Source organism: Macadamia integrifolia, chromosome 13 (genome assembly GCF_013358625.1).
Source record: "Macadamia integrifolia cultivar HAES 741 chromosome 13, SCU_Mint_v3, whole genome shotgun sequence".
NCBI lineage: Eukaryota > Viridiplantae > Streptophyta > Magnoliopsida > Proteales > Proteaceae > Macadamia > Macadamia integrifolia.
In genome coordinates, this window is record NC_056569.1 from 19,106,999 (window position 1) to 19,130,855 (window position 23,857).

A 23,857-nucleotide genomic window follows, 5' to 3' on the forward strand; every position below is an offset into this window, starting at 1 on the left:
ACTGATTCACCCCCTCTTTGTGACTACTGGGTTACAACAATTGGTATCAGAGCCGATACTCAGTGACAGTTTGATCAACAACTGAGTGATCCAGAGGCAGTGGTAGTGACAGTATAGCAGGTAAAGGCTATCCAGGACATGCACCAAAGTTTGATGGATCTGATTTTATCTTGTGGAAGAGGAGAATGCAGTCGTACCTAGGTTCACTAGGTTATGATGTTTGGGTATCGGTTCTTATTGGATTCAAGGAACCTGAAGGAGGTCCGGTTGACAATGAAGCTAAAAAGGCTTATTGTTACAATCAGAAGGCTGTGAATATAATATTTTCAGTATTGGATAAGAGTGTGATGGCTAAGGTAATAGGTTTGACTCAGCCAAGGATATCTAGGGAAGACTGAAGAGCATTTATGAAGGAGATAAAAAGATAAGGAAAGCAAAGCTTCCGACCTTCAGAGGCCAATTTGAAAGTCTACTAATGCAAGAGGGAGAGAATATTGACACCTATATGATCAGGGTAAATGAAGTGGTCAACTTTACTAAGGGTCTGGGAGCCAATCTAGAGGATTCAGTTGTTTGTCAGAAAATCCTGAGATCTTTGTTGCCCAAGTATGACTCCAATGTGTCAGCTTTTGAAGAGGGAAAGGACCTAGACACTATCACTCTTGATCAAGTGCATGGCACTTTCACAGCTTTTGAAATGAGATGAAAAAAGGGCAAGTCCATTGACAAACAAGCTGCTTTCAAGGCAATGAAAAACTTGAAAATCAAGGAGAAGAAGAAGCAGTCTGTGGAGGATACTGATGAGAGTGAAGATGAGGTTATAGCTTATTTCACTAGAAAGTTGAAAAAGAGAACAGGAAAATGCAAGGACAATTTGCCTTTCAAATGCTTCAACTATGGAAGGGTTAAACATTTTGCAGCTAAGTGTCCTAACTATGGAAAAATAGAAAGTGATGAAGATGAAAGTGAAAAGAAAAGTCATTTCAAGGGAAAGAAGAAGTTCTTCTCAAACAGATACAAGAAAGGCAAGGACAAGAAGAAAAGTTTGGTTTCTAAGAAATGCAGTGGCACATCTGATGAAGAGTCTGAAGAATCATCTAATGATGAAGATGATGAGGCTATGTTCATAGTCTCAATAGATATGGAAGAAAACGAAGAAGATTCTTCTAAGAAGGAAGATTTTACAGAAGAAGAGGAAGATGAAAAATCACATCTAGAGGTTGAACTCACAGTTGTCCTTAGAGAGCTTAAAAGAGAAAGGAAGAAAGTGAAAAATGTCACTCAAGACCTTAAGGGGCAAGAACAAATAGTTCTTAAGTTAAGGAAGACCTTAGATGATCTTGAGTATCAACTCTCACAGAAGACCATTGACTGCAACACTCTTGAGTTAGAGAAAGTGGCTTTAAAAGCACAACTAAAGGAGCAAAATGAGATTCTTGCACAATTTGATGGTTATGTAGATGAGCTAGCCTTATTAAAGTCTAAGGTTGAAGACTATGGGAGAACTAAGATTGAGAGAGAAGACTTAGAAAATGAAGATGTTGAAGATGATTCTACTCCAAAAGAGCATCCTAGCAGTAAGAAGCTTAATGACATCATCAATGCTCAAAGACCGACTCACATCAAATTTAGACTTGAATTTGTTGTGGAATCTTCCAAAATACCAAGGTAAATGGTAAGGGAACAGTACATAATCCTATCAAAGTCAATGATAGGAACGCTCAAAGTGGAAAGAACATGTTACTACTGCTAGCAATGTTAAGAGAACATTACAAAAAGATAGAGTGCAGACTGGTCCAATCAGAAGAGGAAATCCATCTATATTCTATAAGACTAACCATGCTAGACAACCACAGTTGGCAAGGCCAACCAGGAGAGCAGAGAGCTATGGATACAGTCAAGGTCCTCAACAGAGACCTAGAGCATTTGACAACTTTAGAGCTCCTTACAGATGGCATATGGAACCTGTGATGCAGAAGCACACCTTTCAAGGTTGTTGTTACAAATGCAACACTTTTGGGCACAAGATCTCAGATTGCAAGTTCAACAGTGGTCCAAGGAGTTATGTGGACAGAAATCCTTTTGCACCCCTTATGGAGGAAACAGTTGAATGTTATAGATGCAACAACCTTGGACATATTGCAAGAAATTGTAGAACTGTGTTTTCCCCACAAAGACAGGAGAATAGAGGTAAGCAGAGAGTTTTCAGAAACATAGAAGATGATGAGATGGAGAGACAGTTCTCAAGATTGAAGAAAGCAAAAAAATCTTAATCTGTCAAGAAAGTCTGGGTTTAGAGAGAGAGAGAGTAGAAGATGAAGAGGATGCAGCAACATTTGTTATTCATAGAGATTTTAAGGCTTAAGGAGACTCTACTCCATGAATTCTTGATAGTGATTGCTCAAGCCACATGACAGAAGATAAGGAAAGGTTTGAACAATTACATGACTTTGAAGGTGGATCTATGAAGTTTGGCAACAACAATGCTGCCAGAATTACAGGGAAGGGGTCCATAAGTCTGAACTATGGGAAGGTGAAATCCCTTAATGTCTTGTATGTTGAAGGGTTTAAACATAATCTTCTCAGCATCAGTAAAATTTGTGACAAAAGGCGTGAAGTAACTTTTACTAGTAAAGGGTGTGAGATAAGAAGATCAAGTAGTGGAAAGGTTGTAGCTACTGGACAGAGAACTTCAGGGAACTTGTACACTTTGACAGAGTTAGAGAAAGATTCTTGTATGGTCAGCATAGATGAGGAGACATAGTTGTAGCACAGAAGACTTGGGCAAAATGGTTTCAAGAACCTTGCCAAGATTTCTTCAAAGAAGGCAGTGAGAGATGTTCTTGAGTTGAAGAAGCTCTCCAATCCTATATGTGCATCTTGTTAAAAGGGAAAACAAACCAGAATCTCCTACAAGTCTAAGGAGTACTATTCTAGTTCATCATTGGAGTTGATTCACACAGACTTATGTGGTCCTATGAGGAGACTAGCACGTCAGGAGAGAGATACATCATGTTGTTTATTGATGATCATTCAAGAATGGTGTAGGTGATGTTCTGGAAACATAAGTCAGAGGCTTTAGAAAGATTTAAGATCTTTAAGAAGCAAGTTGAGAATCAGATAGGGAAGAAGATAAAGTGTTTGAGATCTGACAGAGGAGGTGAGTACAGTTGGGATGATTTTGAAGAATTCTGCTATGAACATGATATCAGGAAACAAACTTCAGCTCCAAGAACACCCCAACAGAATGGTGTTGCAGAGAGAAAGAATAGAACAGTGCAGGACATGGCTAGAATAATGTTGGTAGAGAATGACATAGGTAAAAAGTTCTGGAAGGAGGCAGTTCTAACTGCAGTGTAAATCCATAACAGATGTATATTGAGACTTCATGACAGCAAGACTCCATATGAAATAGGGTTTGGGAGAAGGGCTACAACAAGACACTTCAAGGTCTTTGGTAGCAAGTGTTACATCAAGAACACAACCCAAGATTTGGGTAAGTTTGATGATAGGGCTGATGAGGGTATATTTTTAGGCTATTTTACTTCAAGTAAGGCCTATAGATGCTACAACAATAGACTTGGAAAAATTGTAGAGAGTGTTGATGTCACAGTTGATGAAAAAAGGGATATTCCTTCAGGCTCAAGAAATGGACTTCCAAAATTTGAAGATCTTGATGATGAGAATGATCTAGTTGATAGTAGACCCAAAAGCAAAGATGAGGTTGATGTTGAACAGGCTGAGGTAGATTCAGATGAACAAAAGATACACAACAGAGTTGATCAATAAGGAACAGATGAGTTAATCATTGGTGACCCCACTGTAGGTGTTCAGACTAGAAGAATGAAGACCAACACCTACTCTCTTCTTTCGAAGATTGAACCAAAAACTGTTGATGAGGCAAGCAATGATGAGAGTTGGATGAAGGCCATGAATAAAGAACTTGATTAGATAGAGAGGAATCACACTTGGGATCTAGTCCCTAGGCCAATTGACAAGAATGTGATTGGTACTAAATGGGTTTTCAGAAACAAACTCAATGAAGATGGTCAAGTGGTGAGGAACAAAGCAAGACTTATATTCAAGGGGTATGCTCAAGTGGAAGGCATTGATTTTGAGGAAACTTTTGGTCCAGTGGCAAGACTTCAGGCTATCAAAATGTTCTTGGCTTTGTCAGTGTACAAGTGTTTAAGGTCTATTAGATCGATATCAAATCAGCTTTTCTAAATGGAAACTTGGAAGAGGAGGTTTACATAGAGCAGCCTGATGGGTTTTAGCTGAGTGAGGACCCCACTCTTGTGTGCAGATTGAAGAAGGCATTGTATGGTTTGAAACAAGTTCCAAGGGCATGCTACTCCAGATTGAACTCTTACTTGTGCAAGTTGGGTTTCAAGAAAGGCTTAGTGGACAGTAATCTCTACATCAGAACTAAAGAAAGCAGTCAGCTTGTGGTGGTTATATATATAGATGATACCATCTTTGGGGGTCACAAAGATGAGTTGTGTAGAGATTTTGCAATGAGGATGCAAGATGATTTTGAAATGTCCATGTTGGGTGAACTGTCATTCTTCTTGGGCTTGCAGATCAGTCAGAAGAAGGAAGGTATCTTCATATCTCAATCCAAGTATGTGAGGGAGATGTTGAAGAGATTCACTATGGAGGATTACAAGCCATTTAGTACGCCTACGATGACTGGGTATAAGTTAAGCAAGAAAGATGACTCTCCATCAGTTGACCACACCTCGTATAGGTCAATGTTTGGTAGCCTATTATATCTGATGGCTAGTAGGCCTGACATCTTACAAGCTGTGTGCATGGTAGCCAGATTCCAAGCAAGACCAAAAGATACACGTGGCAGCAGTGAAGAGAATTTTCAGATATCTAAAAGGGACTACTGAGTTTGGGTTATGGTATCCGAAGATCAAGAGCTTCAGTTTGTCAGTTTTTTCAGATACAGATTGGGCTGGATGTGTGGATGACAGGAAGAGTACCAGTGGTGGTGCATTTTATTTAGGGAGCAGCTTGGTGGCATGGCACAGTAAGAAGCAAGAGTCAGTCTCCCTTTCAACTGCAGAAGCAGAATACATTACAACTACATCTTGTTGTACACAAGTGTTGTGGATGAAGTAGATGTTGAAGGATCTGAGTGTGGAGGTTGAGCAGGTAGTGCCACTATATTGTGACAATACTAGTGCTATCAATATCTTCAAGAACCTGGTGATGCATTCTAGAACGAAGCACATTGCTATCCGGTATCATTTCTTGAGAGACAAGGTGATGGAAGGTGAAGTAAGGATGGATTTTGTTTCCACAACAGAGCAAGTGGCTGATATCTTTACTAAATCACTTCCCAAAGATCAGTTTGAGTTCCTCAGATAGAAACTGGGAGTGGTGGTTCTTCCCAAGCACTAGGGGAATTGGGAGAGGGGGAGCAAGTTGCTTGATGTTGCTACCCCCATATTGGACTCAAGGGGAGTCCATTGGTTCCACCCATTGTACTTGTTGTCAAAGGGGGAGAGAGTTACTCATCGGAGCTTTGGAGTGTATTAGTGATGAAGTGGTTGCCAACAACTCCAAAGGGGGAGATTGTTGTTTTATGGTTGTCCTTGTTGGCAACCCGGCCATGTGACGGTGATGACGTGGCCAGTTTGGGTGACGTGGATGAAAATGATAACATGATAGTGTCTAGTGTCACTGATGAGATAACAAAGCCGCTTGGTATGCATGGAATGGTTTGATACATCCTTAGTATGTGGTGCGGGTTTTTGAGTTAAAACTGGTAAAATTGGCCTATTTACGCTCGGGGGCATTTTCAACAGTGAAAATAATATTTTTGAAAGATTGCTTTTTCATGAAAAATATAGATTATAATTTATCTAGTCCAGTGTATCTGATTTTGTCGCATTCCGATATCGTATGAAGAAGTTACGGTATTTATGGCAGTTGAGGGTAGTTTCGACATTAAAGATGAATTTTTTAAAGGAAGTGTTCTCCATGTAACGATACGATAAAAATTTAATCTTTCCAACGATTCTGATTTCATTGTATTCTGATTTCGTATGAGAAAGATGCATCATTGGAAAAGTCTAGGGGCATTTTGGTCTTTTTACATGGTTGAGTCAGATGATCGGATCTTTTAGAAAGTCATAGAGCATCCAGTCACGGTTCCAACGCACTTGATTTCATCTCGATCAGACATCGTATGAAAAAAGTTATAAGTGTTTCTATGAAGCCGGATCGAAAATCCAAACCGAAAATTCATCAGTTACTCTCGGTGTTGGATGGATTTTTCGGAATTTATTTTTGAAATTTGAAGGGTTTTTGTATAATTTCAAGATTTTGAAGGTCTGAGTTGCAGGGGGTCTTTAAGCACTGAAATATATGAAGGCAGGGGCTTGATTGTAATAAAGAGGAGTAAAGGGAAGTGAAATGAATGGTCCAGATTCGACCACGTAGGCTTGATGCCCATCCAAAGGCTGCTGAGATTTTGCATTGACATGGACGAGATAGATGCTTGCACGTGGGATTTGATTGGTTAGGTGAATAAGCCTTGATACACTGGCGTTACACCTTATCAAGGTATGTTGTGGTGTTTCACGCTCATAGAAGGTATAAAAAAGATTCTGATCTTAAGGATCTCATGAGATCTGATTAAAGCCATCTTGAAGGATTCAGATCCAATAGTCGATAATCCGTTCACTTTTGTGAGTGGGAGACAAACTTCCTTAAAATCCGGAAAAGTAACCAATCAAAAATCGACAACAATAAGTGATTGCTGACCGCTGACGTCAGCATGACGTCATCAATTGACTCCCTAATTCAAATCTTGTTGCTGAGATTTACTATCCGTTATTTTAATCGGACGGTCTAGATTAAGAGATTCTCTTTGATGGGATCTACGGCCAGATTTGCACTCCTATTGCGCGCACCGCCGGCGTGGCCTACGCCACTCCTACGAAGATTCTATTTCAGGCTATCTCATTGCTCCAACTTCAAATGGTCATATCTCCCTCATTTTAACTCGGATTTAGGTGAACCAAGTTGCTACTTCTTCATTTTTTCAAGTCCTACATTGTGGAAGTAAGAAAAATGAGTTTTGAGTGAAAAAAGGCTACGGTTTTGGCAAGAGAAGCTTTCCCCTCTTTGTTGATCCTTGAATGAACATGAATACTTGATGATAAATGTTCTTAGGCCATTAAAGGAGGAAAAAGAGGTGGTTGAGGTGTGTTAATGATACACTAACTCAAAGCCAAGGAGAAAGAGAAGAAAGCAAGGATGTGTTTGCTTTGAAGAGTAAGAAGCCAAGGAGAGAAGGTGTGAGCACCAAACTTGTCAGTACAAGTTTCCAATCATCCCAGGCAATCGGTTGTGAGATTCTATAACCTTTGATTAACATTATATGCATGTATGTATGTTAGGGTTAGTTGTGGATGAATGTTTATATGCTAGGTTAGTTGTGGATGAATTGTAAGTATGCTAGCTAGTTGTGGATATATTTACTAGGCAAGGCTTAACTGTAGGACATTGATATAAGCCCAAATTTACTGTATTCTTTATTGAGTGCTTAGTGGGTGCTAAGTACTGGGAGTGAGTGCTCCCATATAGTGGGTGCTACACATTGTACAGGCACTGCGAGTGCCATCTCAGCTTCAGCTTGAGAAAATTGGGTGTGGATGCAGTCAAAAGTAGTGTATTGAGTAGTACGAAGCCTTTACAGGCACTACTCCGAGGATGTAGGTAAATTATCGAACCTCGTAAAAATCCTATGTTGTGGGTGCTTGTTGTTTGCATTTTATATTAAAGTGCGTTGAATGTAGAATGGGTGTGCACACTTAGAAGTGCCTATGAAAGGCTGAGTGTGCATACGACTGTTTGCAAATAGGGATAGGTATATCAGGTTTTTCTTGGTCAAACACCCGACAGGTTTTTGGAGATTAGAATTAGACTCACTGATTCACCCCCCTCTCTGTGACTGCCGCGTTACAATGGGCAGCTCACTTTATCCCAATCAAGATCACATTTTATATGGACAAGTTGGTTAAGTTGTATGTCGATAACATCATCTGGTTGTATGGTGTACCAGTTAGTATCATCTTTGATCGAGATCCCAGGTTCACTTCCAAGTTCTGGACATGTGTGCAGAAGGCTATGGGCACACAGTTGGCTTTCAGCACTGCCTTTCACCCTCAAATTGATGGTCAATCAGAGAGGACTATTCAGACATTGGAGGACCTACTCCGAGCATGTGCCTTGGATTTGAGTTATAGTTGGGATGAGCACATTTTCCTTATTGAGTTCTCCTATAACAGCAGTTATTAGGCCACCATTGGAATATCCCCATTCGAGGCACAGTACGGCAGGAAGTACCGAACTCCACTCTATTGGGATGAGGTTGGTGAGCGGTATATTTTGGGTCCAGACTTGATACAGGCTACTAGTGAGAAGGTGAATGTGATTAGAGAAAGAATCAAGGCAGCTCAGTCCAGGCATAAAAGCTACATAGATGTTAGGAGAAAACATCTGGAGTTTAGTGTTGGAGACAAGGTGTTCTTGCAGATCTCTCCAGTTAAAGGGGTGATGCGATTCGACAAGAAGAGAAAGCTTAGTCCAAGATTTATGGGACAATATGATGTACTGGAGAGGATCAGACTGGTAGCTTACCGGATAGCTTTACCGCCAGAGTTAGAGGGTGCACATGATGTCTTCCATGTTTCTATATTGAAGTACATTCCCGACCCCACTTATGTCTTGACTTACATACCTCGTGAGTTGGACGAGGATTTTGCCTATGTGGAGTATCCAGAGAAGATTGTTGATCAGAAGGACCATGTTCTTCGCAACTACACCGTTTCCTTCATCAAGGTGAAATGGATGAACCACCCTGAATAGGAGGCATCCTGGGGACGAGAAGATGAAATGATGAAGCAGTATCCTGGATTGTTTGATTTTTCAGGTATATTCAATTTCGAGGATGAAATTCTTGTAAGGTGGGGGGATGTTACACCCGTGCGCTAATCCGATCTAATTTGAACTGTTGTGATAGGCCTCGGATTAGAAATCAGGAGTACGATCAGGTTTTGGCTCTCGGTTGCGCATTGTCAAAGGGGTAGAGATGACCCCACTTGTTCGTGCATCTTGTGCCTATCTCACTGGAGGGGTTTCATACCTTTCGATCCCAGACGGTAAGTGACCCGACTCCCCACACTTGAATTCTGACACACATCAAAATTACCGAATAACCTTGAGCATGTCTGAGGGCAACCACTTGTGTGAGACCAACCATGGGACAGCAAGATATCAAGACAGCAAGCTGTCTTGGCCACCGGAAACAAAGCCACTTAAAGCAGCTTGGGCCTGGATCCGGTGCCTATTTCCGATGGGTTGACAGGCTGTTGTCGAAGTTTCGATGCCTATGGTTCCTGCCACTCGCATTGTCAATGACTCCAGATGATCCCAAATCATCCTTCACATGTTCCTCATGACGTGAGCACTTTATGAACCTAAATGTGTAAGTCCTCATGCCCCGATATTCATTTTAACTCGATTTGTTCAAAAGAGGTCCAAACCAAACAGACCCTAAGGCCCACTTAAGTTATAAGTTGGGAAATGAGGATTCATTTCCTCATTTCCCTTGTGCCCAACGTAGGTGAGGAGAGAAAGAGGAAAGGTAGGAAGAAGAAGAGGAAGAAGGAGAGGGTTGGAGGCCTACCTTGGTGTCGGCTGCCGCCTTGTTGTCGAAATCATTGCCGGAGATAAGTATAACCTTCCATACCACTCTCTCTCTTCATTTTGACCTACAAAAAGCTAGGTATGGATGGAATCTTGGTGTATAAACCATGTTAGGGTTGTAGGATGCATATTCTATCCACCCGGTGTTGTTGCCGAGCTTGAGAACCAAACCTGGTGAGCTCCGGCAACATGTAATGCCAAAAGACCAACTAGGATTTTGATCATTCGATCGATGTATCTCCCAAATGGCTCAATGGAATCAAAATTTTCTTAGCTTAGAATGATACTAGGAACATCCCCTATAAACTCCACGGAACAAATTCTGGCGATCGGGCCTGAATCGAAAAACCCTAAATTAGTTGGACTACCATGAACCACCACCAGAAACAGCCCACCAGATCCACTGGGTCTGTTTTCGATGGCATATTTTGGGTGGACATAGAGCCTTATGTGTTCTCTGTCACCTCCATCGGAAACAAGACTGATATTTCTGGTGGAAATGCCTTATTTCTGGTGGTTGTTTCTGGTGACAGTACTGTCACTTAGGAACAGTGTCTATACCCTTTCATGGTGACCTGTGTGGGTCCCTCCTGATGTTTTCGACACGTACTGATGTATGATTCCTTTATGTCTAGGACAGTGACACACTCGTGCCCTAAAGCAAGAATTAAATTGATCGATCGGTGGCCGTACTTGAACCCTAACACACTGGATCGTAAAACAGGTGAGGGATGGACTATTTATTTTTAGAAATTTTTATTATTATTAAATTGCTCACATGCTTAGAATTATACGTTTAATTGTAATTGCTCAAATGCGATGATATGTTACATTTGTCATTTACGATTATGATATGAATTGTATGGAGATGTATGATGGGATCCGACGTGGCCGAGGCAGTATCGGTACCGTGATTGCCATGTGTTTGATTGTGTGTGTTTGAGACAGAATCCGATGTGGTTGAGGTGGTACTGATGATGTGATTGCCGTATGTATGTTGCATTCGTGCATTGATTATCTGCATTAGAGTTAGTTGTAGTAGCATGTTACACTTTGTGGCCGAAGTCTTTCTGGTATCATGTACCTCGAGACTACATTTGGAAATAGATGCGCTTCGTGGTCGATGATTGGTACCGGTGTTGCGTAGTCCATACTTAACTATGATATGCATGCTAGATTAGGTAAACGATCTCGGGTTTCACTTTGTGGCCAAGGCCTCTCTGGTATCGTCTACCCGGGATTGTATTTGGAGATGGATTACACTTTGTGGCTAAGGTCATGTCGGTATCGTGTAATTCATACTAATTGTATCACTATGAAGGCATATAGAATATATGTGGTTAGGTATCACTCCCTATGCTATGAACCCTTGCCAACAGGGATTGAGGTGTTGGATAACCCATTGTGGTATGTTCGATGTGTCTTTTTAGAATGCCACATCGGTTGTACGATGCGATTGTTGCTGAAGGTGGGAACCTATCCGGCATGGCCGATGTGTTACCGGTGTCGTGACTTCCAGGAGGGGCTTATTAGGGGTTTGCTGTGTGACCCATGGACACATACGGGGACCGGTAGGATTCTAATCACTGCTAGGGTTTGTATCCTTGCATAGTCGATGGCTGTTCTGAGACGAAGGATACAACCTAATGTGCCGTAGTAGCATTTACCAGACTTAGTTGTATTATTAGGTGGATAATAAATAAATGAACTGCATCACGAGTGTCATGGACTGTGTGTTTAATTTTCGCAATCATGCATCATGAATTATTACTATTACTATTTTGCTTGGATGTGCTTGACCCCACCCCTCACTGAGCGAGTGGGAAAGCTCACCCCATAGATACACCCCTTTTTAGATGATGATGCATGTGGCTAGTGACTCTTTTTCCTCCGGACCTGAGTATGGAGTGAGCGATTGGTGGATGTCAGAAGCAGAGGAGCATATCCAGGATTGTGCTTGTGACTTTTGTGCATACGCGGCGCTGTGGGGTGTTCAGCTTATTTTTGATTATGTTGATGCAGGTCTGTGAATATTATGTTTTAAATTTGATATATGTAAGTCTTGAAGGATTGTAACAGAATAACTTGGTTATTTCTATTATATTATCATTAGACGGTTTCCCATTTTATTTATAATTCCGCTACTATACTCTAATTCCGCTGCTTGTGTTGGTTTGTGATGTGAGATTGTGAAAATGTTAAGGTACTGCTATCAGAGATCCTGATTGGTTTGTAAGATATGTATTTGTCTTACTCACACCGTCGGTATTCCTAATGGTAAGTTGGGTCTACTGGGAGTGGGGTGTGACATTAGTCATGGCATCAATGTGCGTAATCGGACTACCCCTCTCACCTACCTTCTTTTTGCTGATGATAGTCTTCTATTCTCCGAGGTTAACTTATAGGAAATTCAATATCTGAAGGATTGTTTTAGTCATTGCAAAGTGAGCGGCCAATTGGTCAACTGTCAGAAATCAACTCTCACTTTTAGCCCCAACACATTACCACGATTCAAATCTTGATTCTCTCACATACTTCTGATGTCCTATGGAGAGGGGTCCAAGAAGTACTTAGGCCTGCCGACAGACTTTCGAGTCTCAAAGCCTGCTCTATTCCAACAAATTAAAGATAAAACTATGGGGAAAATTCAAGGCTAGAAACAGAAATTGTTGTCCCATTTGGGTAAGGAAATCATGTTTAAGTTTGTGGCTCTATCGATGAATACTTACGCTGCCTCACACTTCAAATTGCTTGTTGCTTATCATTCTCAGATTAGAAGCACAACCACTCATTTCCATTGGGGGAAAAACAATGAGAAGAATAATATGTGTTGGATTTCATGGAAGAGGCTATGTAGATCTAAGGATCGAGGTGGATTGGGCTTTAGAGATCCGGCGATTCAAAAAATTTATGTGCATTTCCGGTTAGTTTCCATGTGGAAAAATAGTAATATATAATTGAATTATTATATCTTGGTTAGATTGAGGCTTAAGGTAGGATAGTATATTACAGAAATAATACAAAATTTGAAATTTCAAAAGAGTTAAATAAAGAGAAGTAATGTCGTAATTAGTGAGAAATTTTATGCAGGAAAAACTATTAAAATCGATGAAAGAGGATTGAGAGAAACCTTTTTTTCCTAGCAATTGATGGAGATAACGTTTATTACCACAAAAGAGGATATATATTTTAAGGAAGGGAATGTTATTAATTTGCTATTGCTCCTCCTTAAATCTCTCTCTCTCCATATTTACCTTTGTAAATCTCTCCATAATTATTCACTCCCTTCCCACTTTCCATAATTACCTCTCTCTCTCTCTCTCTCTCCCTCTCTCTCCCCCCGTATTTGCCTTTGTAAATCTCCCTATTTTTTCTTCCCCACGATTAGGGAAGGGTTAACCATGCCTCTTGTGGGTTACTATTGCCAACTTTCTTTTTTTAATCCTTTTTAATACTTAATAATTATCTCCCTTTCTTCTCCACTTTTTTTTATTATTATTATTTTCTTCTCTTTCATTTGGAGGGGTTTTTTGGTCAATTGAAAAATATTTTTTTGTAGATGTCAATGGTATTTTTTGTCTTTTTGAAAAAGTATACCAAGGACAAGGAGTTCTTACTCTTTAATAGTAGTATAATATATTAAGATTATATATATATTTTTTCTTTTATCTACTGTAATTCTCAGTTTTACTTATGAATAATTTACAATATTATGAGTATATCACGTTAACTAAATTGATGAAATTTGGAATATTATCTTAGACATACTTCCATTATAGATCTTAAAAATTATCCTTCGGATGAAACAAAGTTTCGAGTAACCTTCAGAATGTAATATAGTATGGCTTTCTGTTGAATTCATTTACTTTTGTTTATTTTCGTAATTTTTTTCTATATATCCTACATTGATGTAAACACATGCCACACATATGTAGATTGGGTTCGAATTACGTAGCTAAAAAAAAATTAATTTCAATGGAACAATACAAAAGTATGAAAATCAACAAAAGAAAATCAATTAAACCGAAATGGAAAATGACTAGAGTATTTCCTGAATATTGTTTAAATTTTATTTTTTCAAGAGGATAAATTTTTATGATTTTTTTTGAAAGATTGCTTGTTAGTCTTCAAATCCTATATTTATGTAGACTCATGCCACATAAATATAAATTGAATTTCAATTGACGAACCAAAAAGTTTATTTCATTGGCCAATACAATAAGTATATGAAACAATTAAAGAAAATTGATTCAACAAAAAAGACGTTAAGGCATATACCCAATTTGATGGGCACAACTAGCATAGCCAATAATGATAGCACCCAAGCCGTAGATAAGTTCATTTTACATGCCGAAGGGAAAAATGATATCCTAGAAGAGGTAATTCCCTTTTCCTGAATGTATTTTTCATTATTTTTGTTTTGGAATTTATGTATTAATGAGTTGAGTTTCTCATTATGTTTGTGTCCTATGAACTGGTTTTGATTTAGGTTGTAAATCAAATCCAAAGAGATTTGCCAGTACGAGGGGATCAACAGCCAACTAGGTGCATAGACATCGCATTACAAGTGGCCACCACTTTATTAAGGGTTTTAGTTCCCAACTCCGTGACTAGAATTATGACGTTCATTGGTGAGCTATCAACGGTGGACCTGGTGTTGTAAGTCTAACTAAATTATCGTCATTGTTCTTCCTGATTTGGTTTTAATCATTTAAGTTTTTTATCTTGTGATTATAATTTATATGAATTCAATTTGTAATTAAATTATAATTTTCCTTTTTTAGCTTGAATTTTGGTTTGAGACTTATTTTGATTAGAGTTGAGTTGAAAGCATTAAACTAGAGAGGGCTGAAAAGAAAATAAAAATAAAAGAAAATTTTCAATGGGCTTATTGGAACTCACTCAAACTTATGTATAATGAAATGACAACTGTCAAACAATTACCTTCTCCATATCGTGCATCCCACATTCTTGTCCCTTTTTTGAGCCGCTCAGTTCAAACATAATCTATATTTGTGTGGCATAAATCTACATAAATGTACGATATTAAGAATTAACAAGCTATCTTTTAAATAGATCATAAACATATCAATTTGAAGAAAGAAATTTGAACAACATTTAGGAAATAATCTAATTATTGGTCATTTATGTTTAATCGATTTTATTTATTTATTTATTTTAATACTTGCTGAATTGGTCCATAAAATTAACTTTTTGAGTCCTTAAGTTTAAGCACAATGTATATAACATGTTTTTATATCAATGAAAGATAATAAGGATTAACAAATCATTTTTCATAAAGATCATAAAAAATTATTCTGTTGATTAAAATACTTTTAAATAACATTCTCAATATAATTTAGTAACAAAATTTTCTTTTTAATCGATTTATTTTTGTTGACTTTAATATATACTGTATTGGTCCATGAAATTATTGTAGTACAGATTATATTCCTTATTTGATGGTATTCTTAATCTAATTGTCACTAGCGTTGGGTTTGGCGGTTAGTCTTCCTTTGCATCTATGAGAGACAACTTGTTTCTTCTTTAATATTACAAAAATTAATATTAGATTTTACGTTGACATGCACTATTTACTAATAAAGTTCTCTTCTTATGATAAAACCGGTAGATTTTTGTATGATATTTCTGTGGCTATTCCTTGGGATATTGTATATAAGGTAATGCGTTTTTTTTTTTTTTTTTTTTTTTGATTAAGTCTTTTTTCAATATAATTTCTATTTGTACAACATTTCAGGAAATAATCTAATTATTGGCCCTTTCTGTTTAATCGATTTCCTTTTGTTGTCCATAAAATTAATGTTTTCAGTCCTTAAGTTTTAGGGTAATCTATATGACATGTTTCTATATCAATGAAAGATGTTGAGGATTAACAAATCATATTTCATAAAGATCCTAAAAGATTATTCTCATGATGAAATGACTTTTGAATAACATTCTTAATATAATTTAGTTATACTCATTTCTTTTTAATCAATTTATTTTTGTTGGGTTTAATACTTACTGTATTGGTCCATGAAATTAACTTTTTGAGCCACCGATTTCAAATTCACCCTATCTCAATGTATACTCATTTTAGCACATTCAACCTTATTCGATTTTTTCTCATTCCTATTGATTGTTATTTTCAATCAATCGAAGTCAGTTTAACCTAAACATTTCAGCCTCCAGATTATCTACTTCAAACCTTAATAAAGTTATAAGATTTGTTAAGCCTTGACGTATCAAGTCACATTCTGAGATTCGTATTACCTGAATCTTTTTACTGCATTTAGGGGATGCATGCTCATATGATGTGGGATCTTAGGTGTGTGGGATCGAGTTTGACTAATGGTAAGGCTTTGGCATAAGTCATTTCATTGTCTCTCACTACCATAGTTCTAAAAAATTGAACGAAATGGTTGACATCGGTTGGATTGACTATTGGAAATAACCTCTCCTATCATGCACTCTCCAATTTCCTGCTTTTTTGAAGTTTTATAAATTAGTAATTTTTATTTGCATAAAATTTAACATATGAGCAATGGACCTAATAGTCTATCTCTCCATAAAATTTGACCTCCAAATATGTCAAACTGGCCAATTTAGGTCCTTATAAATGAGGTCATTTAAATAAATATGAAGAGACTTTTTTCTCATAATAATATCTTAAAGAGGGGTCCTTTTGCCCATCCCAATGATTATTGGCGGGGCCAGTAGCCATGGATTGGCCCCAGCCCCAGCCCCACATCCCTTCACCCATGCCTAAAAAAAAAACAAAAGAGTTGACCCTTATTTTATTTAATTAAAAAAGCTATTATACAAATCGATATGAGATAAAATATAAACACATGCACTGGGGCAGTTTTTTTTTTTTTTTTTTTTCTATTCATATATTGCAAGAAAAAATGAAAAAGAAAATATAGTGATATTTTAGGCAATCGTAGCAATATTGTATTATAAACATTTGATTTTTACGGAATATCTAGCAAGTATTTCCCCCCTCCCAAAAAAAAAAAAATATTCAAACAATAAACCAATTTTATAACCCTAAAACGAAAAAATATGTTAGTCCACTTGGATGATCTGAATTTCCTAAGTCCTAACCCATAAAAATCTATATGTAGAAAAAGTCACATTCTTTGAATGATAAATACCTGATTGTGTCGATTACAAGGTGATTTTTTTATTTGAATTTTTTAAGATCCAAAATTCAACTAATTGAATGATTCAATTGAAGAAAAAATTAATCTGCAGTTTGGCTTCTTCAATTGAGAATAAGTAATGGGTTTAAATGGAGTTGAAAAGCAAAAGATGATCTTATGTAACCCTCCTAGATCTATACCGAGAAAAACCTGATTGTATCGATTACAAGGTGATTTTTATATTTGAATTTTTGAATGATTTCAGCTGATACTAAATGGTATATTTCGATATTGGTAATTACTGTAATATATCCGATGCATATCAATATCATATCAGTTGTGTATCAACCTCTCATGTTGTGGTTGGGTACTTGGGTATGTAGAGAAGCTCATCTCAAACAGACAAAAGAACACTTGCACTATCAATTTACAAAACTAAACATGCATGTTAAATTAATCATGTGGCCCATATCATACCCTTATACTAGTCAATGCTTGGTAAAGCTATGCGTTTCTAACTTTATTATTTTAACCAATTTTTCGTAGAAAAAAGGCATTTTAACCATTTTTTGCCTTTATTTTTTGTGTAAAAGTAAAATTTGAATTGAACGAAGAAATATGATTCATATCAAGGAAAAAACTATGACTGAGTTGTTATAGTGTATTTTACCAAAAAAACCCAAAAGTTTTTTAATGGGGATTCATTTATTATGAGGCTTGAGATGCCCACAACGGAATCGAGAGGGTATTTTGGGAAGGTACTAAAACTCTGTAGGATTTATGAACACTAGGATTAAGTGTGTCAATTTGGTATCAATATCGAAATCATACCAAAGATGACTCGGTACGATTTTGATATGATAAAATGGTTTTTTTTTTTTTTTTTTTTTTTGTACGGTTTGATATTGATATTTAAGACAAAACCATTCAATATATATTGAATCATAAAGAATTACCGAAATCATAGTATAGTGAAATATCAAAACTGTGCCAAATATCGTATTGAAATATTGAATTACTGACTATACTGTATTCGTACCAAATAAAACCATATTTATAACGAAAAAAAATTGTCTACTCTTGGTCTTCTGTACTGTACCAAATACTAGATACCATATCAGTTGACACCCTTATGCTAGGATGGTGAAATCATTAATAAACGGTTCGATTTTAGTTTTAAGAAGTGAACTCATTTAAATCATTGGTTTTGAACTGTTTAAATTGACTCGAACCCGTGTGCCCTTGAACCGATTATACAGACTAACCGGATTAAAAAATTAGCTAGTTTGGCATTCTATATGTACTCTCTATTGTTTGAAATTGTTTTTAGGAAGAAAATTTTCTATCAGAAGTGTAACTTCAGTGCCTGCACTTGTGCCCTTCTCTGTCTCTCTCTCTGTCTCCTGATCCTTGTAATATGAGATCCCTGCCCCCACCCAATAGATTGAACAAAAAGGAGCACATTGATTTGGTCTTGCTTAGGCGTCGGAGCTGCACTCTCATACAGGGAACACTTCACCCTATTTTTATTTCTCAAGTCACAGTTTGGGCCTAGATTCCGTGGCTAGCTCAGCAACATCTTAATAGGCTCGTTCCCAATTGGACTCAATTTTGTGAACTTGAAATCGGCAACAAAAGAAAAATTAAAACTAATAAAAACCATTTAAAATTTGTTTGACTAGAAATTATTTGAAACCATTTAACTTGTTTAACTTTGGACATTGGAATCGTTAAATTATCAATTCGATTATTGTTTTTACCCATCATATTTGAAATGGATCAAAACCGAATCTATTAACACCCTTAAATATGAAATAACAAATAAACAAATAAACCCAAGCCACTGAGAATATGTATCACCTTCCAGTTGAGAGAAAGTATATATAACAAAGTGATTCCATGACATTTACTAAAAAAAAAGAAAAAAGAAAAAAAAATAACAAAGAAAAAAGAAAAAAGAAAAAAGTGATTTCATGACAATTACCCAAAAAAAGAAAAAATTATAATGATTCCATGACAAAGATAATATTTATATATCACACTCAAGTCTCAATATGCATGCAATCACTAAAACTATTTTTCTAATTTTTTTTTTTAATAGAAACTACTTTTTTAAGGTAAAGGAAATCAACATCGAATTGGCATAAGATGGGTCAAATTCATGGTTTTAGTGCATGGTATTGTTAATGACCCAATTTATGTAATTGTGGGGTCAATATGGACCAGCGAAACTAGTCAGGCCAAAGGCATCGATATCCATTTTTAGCCAAAAATAAAATGCATGATATCGGATCAAGTATCAAGTCACCTTTAAAATTGATCATACAATACCGATACAATATAAGCATGAGTGGATTGCATCAGGTATGTTTACCTCTGATTTTTGTTAAAAAAATATTTTTGATTGTTTTACCCCTTTTTCGTATTGTTTCATCGATAGGGTATTGACACTGTATTAATGTTAGTGGCTAATGATATCGATATAGATCGACGAAGATACGGATACTATTTGAAGATTTTTTTTTTGGTTTAATCTACTTCAATTTATTTTAATTTTTGCCCATATCATAAGCACAATATCCAAAGATCTCGTGCAGGGGACAAATAATTTCTTCAATTTCTTCAATTTCTTCTTAGGCCTTCCCCCATTCTTCCTTTTCAAGTTCTTTTATCTTCTATACAGTATTATACAATCGTACATTCAGAGATAGAATCTCTAATCCCAAAGAAAAAATGAAAAAAAGAAAAGAAAAGAAAAGTGAGCCGCTGCCTGGAATGGCAAAGCCCATTAAACAAAGCTTTATGTGGAATAATAATTATGCTCTCCCACCTGCTTTTGGCATTCTTCTGTTTGGATTGCTTCGTGCGTGTGCGTGCAGGTTGTCGCGTTGTTTTCCTTCACAAAGTTCATCTCAACTCATGACTCTGAATAGGCGAGTCCTGACCGGGTTGAGCTATTGTGCTTTAATTGAAGGACACTTCGGCTAAAACCTCTCTTACCAACATCTTCCCTCTTGAATGATCCACTCAAATGTCTACTTGATGTGTTGTGCATATTATCGTGGCCGTCCGTGTCATTGTTCTCCGTTTTCGCCGTGAAAAAATGCTTTCGAGAAGGCTCTGCCACACCGGATATCGAATTTGTCTCACCACATAGGTCTCTAATACTCTAACTATCTCTGCCATCGAAAGACGACACTCATCATTGGATGATAAACAACATGCAACAATGTTGAGGAGGCAACGTATCGTGCCCTCCATGTTACCGGGTAATGCGACCCTTGTATCGCATACCTCGAAACCTCCTCGATTTCCATTGATCAACGGCAATGCCCAGTCAACAATAGAAGCCGGATCTCGCCCGGCTTTGATTGCTCGCCTACAGCTTACGATTTCTAGTAATACAACCCCAAAGCTTAAGATATCAGTTCTTGTACTCAGTTTTCCTGGTGTAGTGTAACAAGGGTCTAAGTAACCGATTGTACCAGCTGGTTGACTCAGTGAGTGAACTCTCTGAGTTGACTCTCTTTGACTGACTGCTAGGCCGAAGTCTGCCAACTTGGCATTCCAATTGCAATCGAACAAAATGTTGGCTGACTTGATGTCCCTGTGAATGATAGAGGGCCTGGACTCATGGAGTGTCTGCACAGCTCGGGCGACTTGTAGAGCCACATGTAAGCGTTTCGACTAGTTTGGAGGGGTAGACAGGTTGTGGAGCGAGTCATGAAGAGATCCATTAGGCATGAACTCCATAACAAGGAGTTTCTTCTGAGTCGAGCCTTCATAACTCACTCCAACCAGGTTTACAAGGTAAGGGCTTCTATGTAGAGAAGAAAGAACCTGAATCTCGTTATCTAGTTTGGAGTTGTCTTGAAGGATTTGAAGACCGATCGAAGGCTTCTTAATCGCGATTAGCTTGCCACCTCCTAGAATATCTTTGTAGACACATCCATGGCTTCCTTTCCCAACAAGCACCGATAGGGAGAAGTTGTCGGTGCCACTTAGAGCTCATGGTATTCGAATTCTTCCATTCTTGAAGCTCTTGTTCTAACTTCTACCTTCTAGCTTGTTGTGTTGTTCTTATTCTCTTGGAAGTCAGATGGATGGAAGGAAGCTTTCTTTGAGATATGGTATTGATCAAGTTGAGGTCATTTCATGCCTGTCCATACCTCTCTTGTGGAAGAGGGAGGGATAGTGCGTCTGAGTCCAAAACTTTGAAGTCAAAGTGAAGGCTTTGATGGGTGTGTACTACCCATAAAGAATAAGAATAAAGGAGCTTTAAGAGGGCTCAGCTTACAAAACAAAAGCTGAAAAATGAATTTTTTTTTTTGAGAAAAGCAAGGAACGGTAAGCAAAAAGTAAAGGGTCTTAGCCTTACAGATCAGATGGGATTAGAATGAGATGCTCCATAGCTGGTTGTTGGGTCCCCACAGCCCCACCAAGTTTATGTGTTTTTTTTTCTTTGGTTATAGAACTTAATGTGTATTCTTTTTGGTATTTAAGGGAACAGAACTGTTGTCATAGGTCCACCAAATGCAGATAATATGAGTCGGGCAGAGGTTTTTCTCCAAGCTCGAGTTGGGCTTGGGCTAAGGCTTGTGTAGGTCCAATATGAAATAAGGAGAAGAATGTCCACTACCAATGTAAATGCAACATGTCAAAAGCGTTACAACAATAACATGTATCTGACAAGGGTATTTTAGTAAATAAACTAAAATATTTATATTGGTTTTTGAAACCTAACTGGCATGTTGAAAAAAAAAAATCCTTTCTGGCATGTCTAAGTCACATCATGTCCATGATATTTATATATATATATATATATATATATTTTTTTTTGGTGTAAAATCATGATATTTCAAGTTGAGGATTAAAATTGTTGGGCATAAGCTTGCCCATTGGAATAAAGTCTCACATTCATTGCTCATTAGGGTTTTGTTCATTTTTAACGTTAAATAAAAGGGTTTGTCTGATTGTATGTAACCTCACTTGTAGGTATAAGCTCTCCCTCTCTCTCTCTCTCTCTCTCTCTCTCTCTCTCTCTTGAAATCCCAGTGTTGGATGGCCATTAATCATGAAACTGGATTTTATTCTAAGAAATTCTTAAGTTCTAAGGCACCAGCCACTGCCACAACCCTCTGTTTCCTCCTCTTCTTCAATTTCAACTTGAGATGGCTCTTTAGGATCGCTATGCTTCACCTTGTCTGCCCATTGACTGTGGATCCCATCGGCGTGGCATGGGGTGAAAGGCTTGTTGGATGGAGGTGTCTTGCCAAGATTTCTCGATGATGGATGGCAGCAATGTAAAGCTTGAATGGGACTGGTACTACCCACATTAGAATCCAAAGAATCTCGTGCTTGGGTTGAATTAAGGAGGAGTTGGGGATTCACTGCGGCGGATGGGGCTAGCAAGTTGGGGGTGGATGTGGAGGAAACTGTGATACCCTACTTTTTAAATCTAGTCTAATTACACGGTTGACCCGGTTTAACCATGTAGGACCCGAACCAGAGAGGGTTAAGGCGGGTTCCTTATGGACCATGATGGCAAGGGTAACTTTGAACACCGGTTGGCCAGACAAGTCCGAGTCAGTGCCAGAGGAGATGGGTGTATCCAAGCCGTGTACATGCACATATCATACGGCCATGGACGGATGAAGCAGGTATGTAGCCGTATTCTAAAGTGTATACGTACAATATATCTTATGCCGAGAGTGAGATTTAGGCCGAGAGTTGAATCCCATCAAAATCCCACTTGTTGGCCAATTTTCGGCCCTCAGGTGGGCGGTCACAGGTGGGCGCGTCCGCCCACCTGAGTGACCCACCCATGTGGTTACTTAGTTATTTTAGAAAATATAAATAGCATTTATGAGTTTTCCATTTTCTCATTTATGACATTCGGGTGATTGGTGAAAAGAGTAAAGAGGAGAGAGAAAAGGAAGGATAAAAGAGAATGGAGAAGAAGAAAGGGGAGGAAGAGGAAGAAGGAATGGATTTAAGTGGCGCCAAGGCTTGATCTTCCCATTCCGACGCCGAAAAAGTGATCTCCAACACGAGATCTACGTTTAGAGGTGAGCAAAGGCTATGTTCTTAAACTTTCACCAAACCCAAATGAAACCATTGATTTGGGTAAAGTTTCTTGAGGTCTTGTAGATTCCCCTTGAGATGATGAATCTAAGGTTTAATAGATGATTTATGTGTTGATTTTGAAGGATTTGAAGAAGTGTTTCCACGGTTGGAGGAGCATTGGTGATTTGAGGTGATTTTGGGGTTTTTGAAAGAGTTCTTAAGCAAAGAAGGTAAGATGGCTTCCATTCCTTAAATCTAATCTAGATCTAGGTTAGAACCATCTTATGAGATCTTGAATATGTGGAGAATGAGTTTGGAAAAGTCCCATTTGATTCCCCAAAGGTTGGGGAAGGATTCGGGGAAAAATGGCATTTTCCTGCCCTACCGGCAGGCCAACCTGCCCGTCGATCCTAGCAGGCCCTCATCCTGTACCGGCGGGCCCTACGGTGGGCCGACCTTCCCGTCGGTCATGACCGATGGGTCAGGACCGGTGGGTCATGACAGGTGGGCTGTCTGACCCACCTGAGAGGCTCCCGCCATGATTTTTACGTCCGAATGGACCCAAAACGGATGTGCGACCTTCTTTTAGGATTCTAAACATGATTTTGTCATCAAGTCTTATTAGTTTTGACCCCAAAGTGGTGAAATGCTAACCCCATTCACTTATGATAGATTCACCAAAACTTACGCTTCTCGCACCGGATCTCACCCGTACCGGGCGTGAATCTTTGTACACAACAGGTAAATGGGGAGAGGACGTTTGGCCTTATTTTAAGGCTTGTTGTGCATTCATTTAATTGCATCTAGACTAGTCATGTCATCATGCAAATGCTATGTAGCTTAACCATCCTCATATTTTTATGCCATGTGTGTTATGTTTATTTTCTCAATGTCAAATGATGATGCGCTTTTGTGAT

General features: G+C 38.1%; 1 pseudogene; it reads right to left on the bottom strand.

The window, feature by feature from the left end:
• Positions 1–19,390: 19,390 nt before the first annotated feature.
• LOC122060218 lies at positions 19,391–21,078 on the bottom strand (annotated as a pseudogene).
• Between the last annotated feature and the right edge of the window lie 2,779 nt (positions 21,079–23,857).